This window comes from Plectropomus leopardus, chromosome 11 (assembly GCF_026936395.1).
Source record: "Plectropomus leopardus strain MGB_pleo_1.0 chromosome 11, ASM2693639v1, whole genome shotgun sequence".
Lineage (NCBI taxonomy): Eukaryota > Metazoa > Chordata > Actinopteri > Perciformes > Serranidae > Plectropomus > Plectropomus leopardus.
In genome coordinates, this window is record NC_142186.1 from 21,039,882 (window position 1) to 21,057,896 (window position 18,015).

Here is an 18,015-nt window from a genome sequence, read left to right on the forward strand (position 1 = left end):
AACTAGCTTAATGTAATTTTACTGAAAAAAAATAGTGTAGGAATTGAAATGTTCACATTTCACTAGCATGTGCAGTAGTAGATGCTCATTTAAATTGTAAAATTGACAGGAAAACAACTGGAGAAAATCTTTTAATTATTCAGAAAAGCCGATGAAAGAGCATAAGAAAACCCTGTTATCTTGTGGCAGTGTATAACCACCTGCTGCACTCCAGGTCAGCGCGAGCAACAATTTATAATAAATCCATGGCAACAAGCGACGACGACTGTCCGCCATGTTTGACAGGACATGTTTGTAGCTGTTACGTCATTAAGATAAACCGACTTCACCTGCGCCCCACCTGTTCACGGTAAGGAGTGATATGTCGCTTTTACTTTAGGCTGAAATGGACGTGAATCTTCCCGGGATGTTACCCTGAAGCTAACTTCTTCGCCTCCTGTGTACAGACTTAGATACAGCACCTGAGCTTGTATTTTTACCTGTTGTCAAAGGTAACCTCAGTACACGTTTGGTTCGGACAGCTAGCTAACAGGGGGGGTAGTGTAGCACCTGCGCTCGCTTTTACCGAAACGGACAGTTATGTTTGGATCGCTAATGTCAGCGCTAACTGAATAAAAAGTACATTTTAGAAAGTGGATAAAGATGCCAGAGTTGGCTAAAACTTGCTAGCTAACGTTAGCTACGAAGTTACCATGATAACCGTTGGCAGGTAGCTAACGTTAGCTAGCAAGTTTTAGCACTCAGGTGGGCAGTGGCGTTGTCAAGACCTGAAGAAAAGATGGACCAAATTCATCTGTAAAAAGGCGACAGGATTCATTTTAGGCAAGTAACGTAGACCTCAAATGAGTTCACATTTTCCCTGTATGTCCACGCTGCTCTTCAGTTTGTTAGCTAGGCTATTGTTTGGCCACAGCTACATACAGTATCATACCTAGGTGACATGGATGTGTGTGCGGTTTTTCTTTTTTAAGCGTGCGCGAAATACGAATAAATCAAACGCGCGTTTGATTACAACACATAAAATGCACCTTTTTAACTACCAAAAAGTGATGGCAGTTTCTACCTTGTTTCTGAAAGGCTGTTTCTGCCTCGGAATGACTTGATTTCAATCATAGTGATCATATTTGACAGAACATAGCCCACCCAGTCCTTTCTACCTGTATACCTTTAAAGGACCATAAGTCAAGCAAAAAGTAAAGCAATGAAATACAAAGAGCAAGGCATGCAAGTTTTATTTATTATCCAGTTGTTGTGGTCGCTGGCATTAAACACATTCTCATTTATTACTTAGCATCAGAAGTCACACTGCAAAAAACCGGCGGTCAAATTAAATTTCGTGTTTTTCTGTTGTATTTAGTGCTTTTTCGTTTGGTTCTTCATAAAGACACAAAATGTACATAATATTTCCGACGCCGTGAAGGAAGCATTTGAACGCAACGCCATAGTTCTCGGTTGTTTACTGTTGACCTCTGCTGGTGCGAATGGGCAACGCATCTATAATTGTTTTGACACAAAAAAGGGGGTAATAACACAACATCAAGACATCAGGACAAAAATCTGGCATTTAATGGGTTAAAATTCTGAAAAGTAATGAATATTTGATATTTATGATTAGGACTGATGTTGGTTAAAACAATTAACTAAACGAAAGTACAAAACCATATTAATGTATAATGTTTTCATATCCTGATTATGAAAAACACATTTTGTTTGCAGAGTGATATGAGTGTGAGTATTTGACACTGCACAAATAATAATAATGTATAAAAATCATTGTTGCTGCTAATCATTTACATATCCTAGTCTGTGATTAAAAAAAAGTGAATAAATGCATTTTATGTGTTGTATTGATGTATTAGTAATTCATGTGCTTGTTTAAAAACAACAGCAACAACAACAACAAAAAACACATCTATGTCACCACCTGGGCTCTGTAGTATCACTTTGTCAGATCGCTAATGATTGTGTTTGTACCAGCCCTTTTATTGTTGGTATTTTTTCCATGAAAGACATTTGACATGTCACAGTTAGACAAGCACATGTGTAAGTAATAATAGCTGTTTAGTTTCAGAGTCCTAGTGTCAGGCAGGCTTACTCACTCTATTACAGCCTCATGGATAAAAAATTAATCCTTTGAAACCTGAGCAAATTGGCTTGATTTCTTTCAAAAACATGAGAAGAAGGCAATGAGTCGCAAAACAAGAAATGATGTAAAAAAACAGCAAAAAAGCAAAAAGTTCAAAAAATGACTGAAAATGAATAAAAATAAAAATTAAAAAAATTAAAAATAAACCAAAAAAATGTAATGTAAATGTAAATCTTTTTTTGGGAAAAAGGAAATTACTTGAAAAAAGTGCTTAAAATTAAAATAACATTATTTCAAATATGTTATGATGATTAGCAATTAATATAGTTTTTCTCTGTTTTTTTTCCTTTTCCCCCTCGACATTTTCCCTGAGCTTAAAAAAAATTTCTAAATCTACTAATTTCTTCCAGTTTGTGGAATATCTCTTACCAAGTTGCTCATTGCCTTTTCCCATGTTTTTGAAAGAAATCAAACCAATTAGCCAAGGCTCTTATAAAAAGCTTCTGGCAGGACAAGAAAAGTGATGTCGCTCAGGTTTTAAAGGTTTAACCACAGTTATTAACACCTGTAGTTTTCTGTCTCAGTAAAAATGTCTGCCATGATAGTAGGGCTTTTTTTTTAAAGCTTACTTGAGAATCTTATCCATCACTCAGGTGGATAGATATGTTATCAACACCACTATCACTTGAAGAAGAGATGGGCCAAATTCATCTATAAAGAGGAGACAGGACACATCTTTGGTAAGTAACCTGTAATGGCTCCACATTTTTTATTACATGTCCACTGTGGTAGTTTGCAAATAATCACTGCCATTAAATTTGACTTCTGTAAAGTCCCCTTGGTCGTAGGCATCTTTCATGAAAGACATTTTGACATGTCACAGTGGGAGAGGCACGTAAATAATTATTACAGCTGCTTTAGTTTCAAGGTCCTACTATCCTAATGCAGGCTTGCCTACACAATCATTACCTAATAAGAGAATATATTAAAACCATTGCTGATGTTATTAACAACTGTAGTTTTCTGACTTTTACATGTAGTGTCATTGTATAGGACTATGGCTGTTTTCTAATAATCACTGCCATGGAATTAGGTGTCAGTAAAGTCCCTTTTGTTGTTGGCATTTTTCATGAAAGTCATTATTCATGAATGACTTTGACATGTCACAGTAAGAGAAGCACATGTGCAAATAATAATTAGAGCTGCTTTAGTTTAATGGTCTTAGTTTCATGCAGGCTGGTAACACTGTCATGGCTTTCTAGGTAATAGATTAAAACCATCATTAATGTTAGGAACACCTTTAGTTTTCTGACAATGGGAAGTCAAAATATCTGCTTTGAGTGAAAGCACCACTGTCACTTGAAGAGGAGATGGGCGAAATTCATCTGTAAAGAGGCAACAGGGTGCATCTTTGACAAATACCCTCTTATGTGTCCACACTTTTTATTTTATGTCCACATTGTTGAGGGGTTTATCAAATGGTTTTTGCCCAATATATATTACTGTATGGGCCTTTGAGTTAGCTTACACCTGTAGTTATCTTACTATACTAAGTAAAAATGTGTGCTATGAGAAAAAAGTCATTTATTTAATACTAATGGGGTAATATGATGAATCTTCTTCATCATTCAGGTGTACAGATATGTTGTCAACTCCACTGTCACCTGAAGAAGAGAGAGAGGCCCAATTCATCTGTAAAGAAGCAACAGGACGCATCTTTGGTAAGTGCCCTCCAGAGTTAATTTTGGCAGCGATTTTAGATTTAGTCTCAGTCTTGAGACCAAAAAGCTGATTAGATTTTAGTCATTTTTATCCTTCATAGTTAGTTTGTGTCGATGAAACTCAATGTTTTAGTTGATGAAAATTCATGACATTATAGTCAAGATGTTTTTTTTCTATTTAAACTAATCCTGTGAGGCTCATACAGGTCCCAGAAATTAGAATCAAGGTGACAGGTTGTATAAAAATTCATTTAGAGATCATTTTAAAAAAGTGAGCTACTCTCACAGATAACAGAGGCTCCTACCTGCCTGCCAAACAGCATCAAGCTATAAACCTTCTCTAGACAGTCCAGATCTGAGTCGAGTGAATTCCCTTTAGTAATTTTTCATGAAAGACATGTCACAGTAGGAAAAGGTGCATAAATAATAATTAAAGCTACTGTAGTTTCAGGGTCCTACTGTCATGCAGGCTGGCCCACTCTGTCATGGCCAACTAGGACAATAGACGAAAAACCCTGTTAATATTATTAACACGATTGATTAACACATGATTTTTGCCATGTAATTAGGTGGAATTAGAAAGGTAAGTGGTTTGTTTGCATGACGTGACAGAGTTCCTGTTTAAAGGATGCAGTGTTGACAGAGAGCATGCAGTGTAACGCAATGTGGCGCAATGGTTTCATGCTCGCAGTTAGGACACGGTGTAAGTATCATGCAGGCTGGCTCACACTGTCATGGATCACTAGAACAATAGATTATAACCATTGTTAATGTCATCAACACCTGTAATTTTCTGACTATGAGAAGTCAAAATGTCTGCCATGAGAAAAAAATCCTTTTGTAAATAGTAACTTATGAATCTTATCCAACACTCAGGTGAACAGACAGTTTATCGGAACCACTGTCACTTAAGATGGAGATGGGGCGAATTCATCCTTAAAGAGGCGACAGGATGCATCTTTGGTAAGTACCCTCAAATGGGTCCACACTTTTTATTTTATGTCCACATTGTACTGTGACAGTTTGCTAATCCTGCCATGGATTGAGGTGTCAGTGAAGTTTGTGTTGTTGTAACTCAGGGCTTTTTTTTTATGAATGACATTTTTACATGTGACATTAGGAGAAGCACGGCTGTGAAAAATAAAATTAATGATGGTCGAATTCCATTTAGCTGCTCTAGTTTCAGGGTCCTCCTATTGTGCAAACTTACTTCTTGTATGTTTGCAGTGTCACCTGTGATTTTCTGACAGTTTCTTCTCAGAAAAAGGCCTATTGTAAATACTTACTGGGTGCTTGTAAATGGCATGTGCACCTGCACTTAAAGGTTGGCAGATATTAGCGCTGCGTTTTTACACATATAGAAATGGATTAGAATTAATTTTAGTTGGTTTTATCAGCTGGCTTGGGCCTTGCTGAGGCCTCTCTGTATGGAGTGGCATATTCTCCCTCTATTGCATGGATGCTCTGATTTCTTTTTAAAGTCTAGAGATGTGGGTAGGTTTTCAGTGGGTGTGAATAGTTGTTTGTGTATATAGACTGTTGATGTGTATTGCCCAGTGTGGACTGAAATAGTGTCTAGCCCCTGCTGCCTTGCACAAAATGGCAAGATAGAGATAATAGATAAATGGGTGCACAGATTTGTTCATTGTTTTTGAATTATAAATAGTAGGACGAGTTGTTTGTGTGCTCCTTGTTTGAAGTGTATTTTTTAAGGACTAAAACAATCCTGGAACTCATCAGTTATTGGCCTGATTATGATAAAGCCTCTGGGGGTGAGGGCCAATATTTCAGGCTGATCAGGTAGCCAGGGGATATGCGAGCCAAGACTTCCACTTTGATGGGACGGTTATTTTGGCTAATCTCTCGAAGCAGATATCTACACATGAATGCATACATTTTAAATAAAGCTCATATAGGACGTAAAGATGACTTTTCTGATGGGTTCCGAGATTGCATTTCAGCCAGTGTGTTCTGCCTTTCCATATGGACTGTTTTCCTGCCGCTCTAACGTGACTGGTCAATACTATATGGACTTCAAACAGACTATAATTGGAAACCAGAACACTTCTGATACCACAATCTTGTCCTCTCGCCTACAGATTCTGCATACATATGCAGATATCTGTTAATACAGATTAGGACAAATATATATGTCCAAGATTGTAAGAAATTTGGTATTTGATGTTCCTTAACATCGTCTCTGATATTGCATTTGTGTGACCTCACTGCATGAATGTTGATGCATTTGTGATGCTAATAAGGTGCTGCCCAAACTATTTTATAATGCAGGAATGCTGAGTGAAAGTCCTGCTGATATAATGCCTGATGTAATGCCAAACTAGATGGCTTTATTAAAGCCACTTCACAATAAGATGAAAACTTAAAACTCTATTATTTCTGAGGTGAAAAATAAGTCTGAAACCCTACAGTCAGACTCTGTCCACCTTGGCCCAGCGCTATATTCAATTTAAAAGACAGGTAGCTCATCCACTGAAGGATCCAGGGCTACCAGTGCATGCTAATGGGGCAGCTCCATGGACCTGGAGTTTCTCATCATACCACCTATCTGCACAACACAGAAGCTATATGTATTTTAGACATTGCTGAAGCTTGCTTCACTCTCTCTCCTTTCTTTTTCTGCCTTACCATCTTTTCTCAGACTCACATGTATGTAGATGTTTGAGCAGAAGTGCACCTAAAGTCACACACATACACACGTTCACACACACACACACACACACACACACACACACACACACACACACGCACACACGCACACAGCAGGAGTGGGGCCTGCAGCTCCTGGGTGTTTTGCGGGTTGGATTCACACCGATGCTTTCTCTGACTGCACTATTGTTATTTAAATGTGGGAGGGCGATCAGCAGCAAGCATTAATGGCATCCTCAGCACTGTGGATGAAGCCCAAGACACACACACCTGCACACACTAAAGCATACACACATAGACATCCACACGTGCACATGCAGACACACACTTTTACGCAAGCCTTGTGGATGCACCTTGAGGGCCATATGAATAACAAATACCTCTGCCATCTGCAATACCACAGAGTATTTCCAACCATTTCGGCACATTAGTCAGCAGTCCTTTGACTTAGGCTCTCCACGCACCACTTGGTGTATTAGCAACGCTCTCCTGAGCTACGATACACTACGTTTAAGGGTGCACTTTGAAGAGAAGTTTGTTTTCTAAGATTAAACTTTATGTCGCTGCTGATCTGACCTTGTCCTCTTGAGTTTGATGTAGTGGGAGGTGCTTGAGTCATTTGCTGCGGCAATGTTTTGTTCTGTCAAGGCCAATCAGAGCCTAGCTGGAATACCTGTGGTGATGGTATCGTTTTAAACCGGTGAAGACCTCCCCCACCCTCTCTACACTGCCAGACCAAATGGGATTAGACAGGCACCCCTGGCCATTAACACTTGATCCTTACCTGCGTTCTTTCTCCCGAAAAAACCATGGCTGGACTTGTTGTTACTTTTCATTGATTCCACTAGCAGTAGTCGTAGTAGTAATAATAATAATAATAATAATAATAATAATAATAACAATAATAACAATAATAATAATAATAACTTTTTTTATATAGCGCCATTTTTTAAAAACAGAGTTTACACAGGGCATTGACAAACAAAGCAAAGCAGAAGCAAGAAACCCCAGAGGCAATATAACAAATGTATAGTTTTTAATTCAGTTGGATGTAATCAATGGACAATAGAAAATGTGTTTCATATTATTGCCAGGGGGCATTTAGATAAGGGTTGGGGGTCAATAATTAAGGCTTCATTTGTAGTCTAACAACAACAACAAAAATTAGATGTCTTGCCCAACTTGATAATATTTTATAGACAATATTCACAACTGCATTCTTAAGTTATTGCTGGCCTAAAATTACACAGCTGAGGCATAGCTGAGTCCCGTCAACATGGAAGTTATGTACTCAAGAGGAAATCCCAACTTAAACATCATCCGTTAGCTTATCATAAATGCAGATATCATAGATATATTGGTATTTATGGATGTGCCACCTGATAAATTCCAAGATGATATATTACATCTTAATAAGAGACAGTGTCACCATAGCATGTAGTCCACCAGAGAGAACTAACAAGTTATGTTGTTACTGTTTATTGAGCTTAAAATATTAAATATTGATTTGATTTGAGTATTACTTGGACTCAACCCAAGACTATCTGCACTTTTTTAATTGTTCTTACACTTGACTAGGATTTGGCCATAAAGCAAGTATACCATGACATAATACATTTTTCTGTTGTTGGAGATTTTACTATACCTTTTTCTTTCTTTTACCATAGTATTTGACTCTGTGTGAAACATACAAGGTATAATGACATCAGGGTCCCAGGCCAGATCTGAGAACACTTGACCCCAAAGTCCACTTCATTTGGTTGGTTCATTTTGTTCAGGACATGGGCATAGTACAAATTCATCATACCTTATTTTAAAATACCTCTTATCTTAGTATATACAGTATATACTGTATCTATATCTATCTATCTTTCTATCTATCTATCTATCTATCTATCTATCTATCTAGATATCTAGATATATATAAATTATATATATGGCTTAATGCACACTCATATAATATAACAAAAAAATTAATAATTAAAAACAAAGGCAGCAAAATCCACTTTATTGATGAATGATTAAACAAATACATAAAAAGAATAAAGAAAAAAGACTGATGTCACAGCTTAATACTTAAAACTAAATAAAATTCTTGTATTGAAAAATCCTCCTCAGGACTATTTTTTAGGAAGTCCATTTCTTTTCCAATCTTTAAATTTTTCCTTAAATGCAAGTGTTAACTTTCCCTAGATTGTGAGCTTGAAAGTCTTTTACCATAAACCTTTTGAGGGGGTTTAATTAACTAAACCAACCAAAGACAAACATGCCAGTCTAGTTTTTTTGTCTGGACACAATTTCACAATTTAATTTCCACCCAAAATCTACTATATTACAATGTTGATGCTATGTTAAACAATTACTGAATCAAAGCCCTGTGTGAATGGACAAATCCGCCAATGGCTGTGGTGTAGTTTCAAACATGGACGTTGCCCTCTTATCAATGTCCATTATTTTAAAGCAAGTCAGTTTTATACTTTTCTCATCTGTCCTTGATATAGTGCTCACTTAATGATGATGACATTACTTTAAATATATTGAAATGTTAAGCATCTTTCTAACCCCAATTAAAAAAATTCTATAGGTCGTCCTAGCACCCATACCATAATGTTTTATTCTATCCTCCAAAGAGATAGTAAAGTAAACAATTTTAAACACTTCTTGGTAGATAAAAAGATAATGTAACTCAGGGGCATTTTAGAAAATGTTTAAATATTCCCCTTTATTGAGATTTAGGCTATATCATGACTATTTCTCTTCCTCACAGTTTAACATGGATAGTCTCCGGCTTGTGTGCCTCTCATCTCTGTGTAATTAAAGCAACACTGTTAATTAGCTGCTCAAAGTAATCAATTAACTACAAAGCAAGTGCTTTCTCTTCAGTTTATCAAAGACAAAGAATCAGTTATATTATGTAACAGAAAAAAAACAAAAAGGCCATCTCATTAGAAATGGCCAAGTCATGTGAAAAGAAGCTGTGTTTACGCTCATAAGCATCACTTAGGTCGGGTTATCTTGGGGGGATCGGATTGCATTGGTGGTTGTTGTATATCAGCTTGTGTTTTAAAACGTGAGCATTTTGTTGCAACAAGCACGAATATGCGTTTTTGTGTTTTGTGTGTGTGCACAGGAGTGCATTTGTGTGAGTCAGTGTGTGTGTTGCAGAGTGTTGTCAGAACTGATCCCATTTTCATTACTCACTGGCTCAAAGAAGGAGGTGAGGCCCTGGCTTGCAGCAGTGATAAATGCATTACCCCAATAAACCCTGTCTCCACTGAGGTGCTGAATGCTGACACACACACACACACACACACACACACACACACACACACACACACACACACACACACACACACTCGAAGAAGGCAGAGAAAGGAGGTTGGTGACAGAGAGAGAGAGGGATGGATAGATGAAGGGAGTAAAGAGACAATCAGATGGGATGAGAAAGACAGTGACAGGTAAGAGGAGATGAGAAAGAGGAGATAGAGGAAGAGAACTGGTGGGAAAAAAAAACAACAGAGATGGGAAGACAGGGAAAAGTGGAAGGGAAAGTGACAGGTGCCGAGGACAAGAGAGCGACAGGAAAGAGAGGAGACGCAGGAAAAGAGGCAGACAGGCACTGGGCTGGGAGGGAGGTGGTGGGTGCAGAGAGACAGAAGGTAAGGGGTAGAGGGGTGCTAATGGCTGTATGCAGAGCAGGAGTGTGGGGCATGCAGGGGGCTGTGGGGGCAGAGGGATCGGGTGTGTTTGTGTGTGGGTGGATGGATGGAAAGAATTGTAGATGGAGTGATGGGAGGGAGGTGAAGGATCAGTGGTGTCCAGCTGGCCCCTTCCTCGGCCCCTCATTAGAGCAGCACAGGTCTGTCGCGAATAGTAATCTGGGAGGAGACGGGGGAGAAGATGTATATAGTGGGGGTGTGTTTTAAAGAGAGCTGGTACACCTGAGTGGGTGTAGAAGGCGTGTGTGTGTGTGTACATTTTGAAATGACTGTAAGGGAGAGTGAACGCACTTGTGTGTGTGTGTTAGTGAGTGTAACTGTGACTGCAAAAAAGTGTGTGCATGCATGTTTCCTATCACACATTGATAAATAAATTGGTACAGAGTTCCTGAGGATCCTTAAAAAGTCTTAGAAGGCATTAAATTAATTCATCTAAAAATAAGGTCTTTATTGCTATTAAATCCTTCTAAATTAATCTTTCAAAAATCTTAAAAATTCTCAGACATGGGAAGTGGGTTTTTATGATTTTTTTTTCTGATGTTGCGTTGTAAAATCTCAAAATAATTTATAACATCTTTTATTGTGCAATAATTTAATACATTTCTTTTTTCATCATAATGAGAATCCAAGCAGTGGAATCTCACATGCAGATTGAGAGACACAAAATTGCCCATGAAAGCCTTTAGAACCGTTGGATATTTCCAACTTCTGTTGGTAAACTAGATAGATACCTGTGTGATGATATAATATGTTCACTCCACTGTGTTCCACTCTAAAAAGGTTTGTTTTTTCAACACTTGATGTAGATAATCTAACATTTTCACTGGAGAAAAAAGTAATGTTTTATGTTGCAATAAACATTTGGGTTAAAATAAAATTGTTTAATTTTGGTTTAAACAATTAGACAACTGGACTTAAACTAAATTCCGAGTGGTATTAAAAAAGTCTTAAACCTACCTTGCCTTAAGCTGCAGGAATCGTGTGTGATAAGATACACTGTACGTGTGTGTTTACACATGTATGCATATGACTGAAAATGCTTGTGTGGGCATATTATAAGATGAATGTATGTATATATACATTGTGGTACAAGGTGTGTGTGAGTTTAGTATGAATGCACCTGTGTGTGTGAATAATGATGGGATGTAGGTACGTGTATAGCACTGTCTGAGTCAGTGCATGCTTTTGTGTGAACGTACACGGCATGGGAATATTTAGATGTGGGCTTGTGTGTGTGCAGTGTGTTTTCATGAATATATGTGAATGAGTGTGTGTGCGCGTTTGTATGTGTGTGTCCTAACTCCCTAATCACCATCTCCCTCTCTCTCTCTCACTCTCTCTTCTTGCTTCTCAGCCCACCACCTTTGGTAATGAGGTGAGGGTGAGAGCGGATCAGAACCCTTAGCAGAGTGGACCGGCCCCGTTCTCAGTTGCAAGTACATGCGGGTCAGGCCTCCCTCATTAACCGCCATCACAGTGACATCACAGGCTAAAGCACCGGTGTGCAAATTGAAAACACCAAGTTCACCGAATCAAATCAGAACCTCAGCAGAGACCTGCCAAGTCTGAGCTTTAAAAAAAAAAAGAGTAAAGAAAAAAAGACATGCAAGCCTTTTTAATGTCTTTTTGGAATTCTTGAGGAATTAGAGGAGGAGTTGGATGTGCTGTGTTGGGGGGTGGGGGGGTCAGATGGGGAAAATGAGAGACTGAGAGGGGTGGAGGGCAGAATACAATTAAAAAGGAGCAGGGAGTCAAGGGGACTGACCTGGTGATGGGAGAGGAGAGGAGGGGAGAGGGGGCAGTTCTTAGTGCACGTGCACCACATAATGAAAGGTTGAACTTTTTGTGGCCGGGGTGGCATACGAAATCAACTCACCCTGGGAGTGTTGAGAGAGAGCAAAGAGTGAGGGGAGAGAGAGCGGACTGCAGAGCGAGAGAGGGAGGATGGAGAAATGGAAACAACAGGCGACCCGAACGAAAGAGGCAAAGGCGAAGGAGAGGCAGAGACTTTAACGAGGGACAAGGGAGGTAGAGAGGGACTGAACATGGGAGGGACAGGGGGATGCAGGCCGACTTGCTGAATGAGCGGAGACGATGAGGATGGAGAAGGAGAGGAGGGAGAGACAGAGAGAGTGAGAGGCCCCCGCTACGTGGCTGCCACGGGGGCCTGAGTGACAGAAATTAATAATTAGTGACAATGATTGACAGCGCTCCCTCCATCTGCGGCTCACTGCCGCCTCACAACGCCTGCCTCCGCCAGCGACCGCGGGCACAATGAGCTCCAGAGGGATTGTGGGAGACGCACTTGATTGACAACTGCCTCCTGGAGAGACAAGGGGAGGGTGGAGGGGTGGGCAGAGGCAGAGGGGAGAAAGGAGAGTGAAAGACAGGAGGGGTGGTGTACAGGAGGGAGGGATGGAGGGGTGACAGGGGCAAAGAGGGACAGAACAAGAGATGGGGGTTGGGGGTTGAGGAAGATGGTCAGAGATTTTTTCTCCCATCTCAGATTGAGGAAGGAATTGCTGCCATCAACTCCTCTCTGTCCGCTCTTCCATTACTGTCCCTGCTTTCTCCATCACACCTTGGGCTGCTCATCTTGCCATCCATCCCGCTTCCACGAGCGCCTCATACCACTCCACACCAGTGTATAGCACCATTATGCAAAAATGACAAATTTACAACAGAGGGAAGGAGAGGGATAAATAAAGAGAGGAAAATGAGAAAAGGGGTTACGGCCTCTGATTTCTATGGTGAGGGGGAATAGCCTGTAAATAGCCATCAGCTGGGAATTTGTCACTCTCTCTACCCTTGTCCTGTCTCAGTTTCCTTCTCTGTATCCCAGTTCCACCCTTATATCACTCCTGCTAGCCATCCCACGGTCTTTCTTTGTACTGTCAGCAGTGACACCATGAAGTGTCTTGGGTTTGCAATACGTCTTGTCTTTCTCTAGATGTGAAAATACGTCTGTGTAGGAGTCACACGACAGTCATGTCTCTGTCACACTTTTTCTCTCTTATTGAGGAGCCATGTCATATTGTTCATGATAATATTAGTATAATTTTTGATATGATAAAAAAATGTATATCGGGATTATGGTGATATTTTGACTTGTTGAAATAATTATGTCATTTTGTTACACAGGGCAACAACAAGCATGGCTAAAGGTGAAATTGCTTCCACCTTCATGGTAGAAGAGTTAAGTTCCAAGCGACTTCAGTAGTGTCAAATTAGTACAGTCGTTCACCCTGGGCATCCCAAATGTCTTATAAACAGCCCCAAACTTTTCAGTCTCTTTTCTAGCCACTTACCGCTCATAGTAAAATCAGCCAGTGGCTCCTCTGGCAGCAGCACAGTGTCTCTCTTTTCCTCTCATTTCTGCCATGCGTACTGCTATAATGTTAACCTATATATATGTGTGTATATTTATATATACACTATATGTGTACGTATATACATATAACACACATCATACAACATCAATCCACATAAACATATGTATATATATAATATATGTACACGTGACATATTTAAGGGTACTTTTCTGTCTTTGACAACTGTCCAGATATGTAATTTGTGGTTGATATAATTATGTTGTTCTATTTACATTTTATACAGAATCTCACTCTCATTCTAAGTTACTTTTTGTTGTTTGCACACTAAAGAAATGAGAGGTGGTTTTTGTTCAGCTTTAACTAAATATTTGAAGGCAAACTGTTTTGTTTACATTGACATATATAACACTTATTTTGGTGAAATTTTATGTTGTTGAAATTAATAGTGTAATTTTTTTTGTCATGTCATATGTCATGTCATCATCAAGAATATCGTTATCGCAAAATGCCCTGAAATATCGTGATATTATTTTAGGGCCATATCACCCACCCCTACTTTCTGTCATATTTTCTTTCTTTCTTGTCATTTCATCCCCTCACATATCTCTTCCCTCCCTGCCCTCCCATCCTGTTTTTCTTTCATTTTATTCTCTTCCGATCCCATTTCTTCCCCTCTCCTTTCCCTCTGGTGTACCCGCTCTCTTCATCCTTTTCCCTTCCATGCCAGGCCTGTTTCAGCCTGCCATGACATGGCCTGGGCTAATGTGCTCCAGTACGGCTTAATCGCTGCACAGGTCTCCAAGGCTTAGTGCTACACACTGTAACAAAGTACACTATTTACCTCAGGGCCACACAGAGAATAGGCTTGCACAGAGCACAGCGAAATCCAGTGGGGAATCAGTTTCACATCACAACACATTATTGATTTCCACCCCCCCAAAACAGACATGTTATTCATTGTTGCCTGAGCTCGGTTTCCTATCTCTTCGTCCCTTACAGAGGTGGGGAGGGAGCCCAGGATTAAGGTCATGCCCTAGAGGTAAACACTGTAATGCGTCTTGTATTTTTCCACCAAAACTATCTATTTTACTGGTTCATGGCTATTTCTCCTGTCAAGGTTACTGGGTGCGTCGCTTGTTAGTTTTTGGTTGTTTGTTTTTGTTGTATATGATATCACCTGGAGTGATTTATCTCACAGTGATGCAAAGCTATGACTATTTTTTTTTCAAGTAATCAATTAAGTATTTAGTTTTATAAAATGCCTGGAAATGGTTAAAGAAAGTTAGAGAAAAGCAATGAATCCTCACATTTGAAAATTTGGATCTAGCTAATGAAGCACTACACATTAATTTAATTCTTATCAAAATCATAATATGGCTAAGTGCAATATCCAAATGGTAGGAGGTGCAACTTTTTGATCAAGGTAAAATATATCATAACATTATAAATGAAACATTGTAGTGCTACAGAGATTCCCTTGCCTTCCAAATCATATTCCAGACCCAAGGGAACATGCCTGTTTTGTATGAAGCAAAAATCACATCATCATTTTTATATTTTTTTTGATAAAGATGAAATAACCATTACTACTAAAGTCGCAATGAGTATTGCAGTTGCAAAATCTTCAAAAATAATTAGAGATTCTTTAGATGCTTGATATGCTTTGTAAGTTACTTAAACAATTAATCAATTGTCAGTATTTTGTATTAATCAGTCCACTCATTAATTAAGCAACTCATTGATTTATTAGTTTGTGAAGAGCTGATTTTTGGGAAAGGCAGTTTAATACAATTGATCTCTGATATTGTGGCACTCTCCCAGAATGTTACTGTCTCAGATGGCGTAAGAAACTGTCAGTCAGAACCACTTACCTCCTGACTTACGATATGGATTCAGTCCCTTTTTGTGGGTTTAGAAATTTTGACTCTTATTGTTGTTATTTAAAAAATGTGCAACTCTTCAGATCAAATTTGGCTTTGTTTGAACATTTGTTGAATGCGGGAAAATGTCCTTGAAGGTCCTCATCACTTTCTTCTGCTTTGTCCATGGCCCAGCTGAGGCGTGTAACTTTGCTGCAACCCTTTATTCTTTACACACACACACACACACACACACACACACACACACACACACACACACACACACACACTAAACAGACGGCACAGAACACGTGGAGTTGACAGCTGGTAACTGCAGGGCCCAGCAGGTGCAGTGTGTGTGTATGTGTGTGTGTGTGGTTGGCCCCAGAGGGCCCCTGACTCATGGCCAGAGAGGCAGGCAGAGGTGTGTGTGTTAGTGTGTGTGTATGTGGGTGTAATGGGGGCCTGGCTGACTGACTAGCCTGGAGTTGACTTCACTTCAGCTCCAGTGATTGATTGGAATAGGCCTGGACATGGGGCGATGTATTGCCTTTGGTCACTACCTTTGACTACCTTCATTACATCAATATCCCTCCCTTTCCTCTTTCCTGTTTTGTTTTTGTTATTTGTGTGTTCTTGTGGCCTTTTACTGAACTTTTGAAGAGTTGACTTTATTATGATAATCAGCACAAAGCGTGATTTCCTGGTCCAGAAACTTCATGGAAAGTCTTGCTCTCTGATCTGCTTTCTGAAATGGATCATTGCTTGTGAACAAAATGGCAGGGCAAGCTTGCCTTGAACACACTACAGATTGGAACTTTGGAGGATTTAGTGTGCACTGAAAAACTATTTATCTCTCTATCGGACTCTGTCTCCCTTTATTTTTCTCTCTCTCACCAGAACCAGCTTGTTCTTGGTCAGTATGCCAATTGATGGAGTGTGTTTGCCAGCCCGCCTGCCTCTGGCTATGGTGCCATCTTGAAAGGCGCCGCGGCACACACACCTGGCCCGCCGGCTGCCTCTTTGGTCTGCCTCACCTTTTGTCAGCACCATGTTAATGAAGGCCCTGTCAGTGTCCACCGCTCGCACACCGGGGCGCCTTTTAATGAGTTCGCTATTTGATCGCTATAGACACCCGGCACGAACGACGCTCGTTTTTTTTATCCCTGGTGGACGATGCTCCTTCGGTCTTGTATATGTATGCGTGTTCTCAGAAGTGTGTGTGTGTGTGTGGGGGGGCTAAAGGGGAGGGAGAAAAGGAGGAGGGGGCTGGTCAGCTGATTAGCACTAGTTTATAATAAAAGGGGGGGTGGGTGGTTGTCTTTAAAAAAAAAAAAGGGAAAGAAAAGAAAATTATTATTTTTATTCCCCCCTCCCTCTGTACCCGGTTGAGCCGTGGTTCTCTCTTTTCAGTGGTAGATGAAAGCAGCTGGGCGCAGGGCTTCCAACAAAAAGTGCCAAGCGATCACAAACAAACCTTCAGATGAATCACATCAAAGGCGCTGCCCCAATTGTTAGCCCTCTCGTATCTGCGGAAAATTGGCTCATTAAGGGCAAAAAATGACATTGTTTACATTAGCCGGGGCCCTGATTAGTGCCAGCCATGTTTGTTGTGTTGCTCTGCTGTCCGCTTACCAACAGACCACTTCAGCCGCTCTGCACAATCGCTCCTTTGAAGGCTTTCTTTCTCTGGGAAAAAAAAGGAGATGGAAAGAGTGAGGACAACAACAACAAAAAGAAAGGAGAGAAATACACTCATACACAGACACACACACACAAACACATACAATTTGCTATTCCAAACCCACACAAATGGACATGATAGCTGGTCTTTTCTCTCTCTGCCTCTCGACACCCCTCCGCTCATCTGCTTTTCTCTCTTTAGGACTAATTAGGTTGCTTGTGGAAATGGAGGCTATAGGAGAGGACAGTTGGGCCAATGATGAGTCTGTTTGTGCTGTAATTGCACTGATAAAGAGGACGTGTTGTTGGCGGCAAAGAAAAGAAAAGAAAGAGCTTGACAATGAAAAGGTGGGGGGCTCCTCTTTGCACCGACGGCCACGTGAAAAAAAAAAAACACCTTTTGTAGAGCGAGGCTTTTGTAAAGTGAGATGATTTCTAATCTGTGGAAAGTGCCATGTGTTTTAGACAGGCATGGGTGTGCATGTGTGTGTGTTTGATCTCCTGGATCTAAGGTGTAAGGGTCCTTCTACCTTCTCATCTCACACTTGAATGCTTTTCTGCCCTCCTTTTTTCAGTTTTTCTTAACCATTATAGAATCGCTAGAATCATTTAGTACTAGAAACCTAGATGAGATGTAATAAAATGAGATAAGTTTTATCTTTCAGCAGCAATACTGAACTTGTGTAGCAGTGAAAAGCCTACGGATAAATCATATATTCTGTGCATAAAAAAAACTGCACTGTATTTGTATATTATCTTTATTATTGTATAGATGTAGAGATTCATAAACAGTGTCCAAAAGTAACTTTTTGACTCAATGGCCAAGGTGGCTGGTAGATGAAAAAAATCTACCAACCTAGCTTTTTTTTTTTAATTTAATAATAAATTGCTTTTTTTGTTTCATATATAAACTTGTTTCAGTACATTTCCCTGAGATAATAATGTATA

At 39.8% G+C, this 18,015-nt stretch overlaps 1 long non-coding RNA gene across 1 annotated transcript in view; it reads left to right on the plus strand.

Annotated features, from left to right (window-relative positions):
* Positions 1–272: 272 nt before the first annotated feature.
* Positions 273–18,015, plus strand: part of LOC148188255 (uncharacterized) — a 209,167-nt gene continuing 191,424 nt past the window's right edge. The window contains exons 1-4 of the long non-coding RNA XR_015778062.1: positions 273–349; positions 2,740–2,826; positions 3,719–3,807; positions 4,684–4,770. This is a non-coding gene — a long non-coding RNA (uncharacterized LOC148188255). The remainder of the gene's footprint in view (positions 350–2,739; positions 2,827–3,718; positions 3,808–4,683; positions 4,771–18,015) is intronic.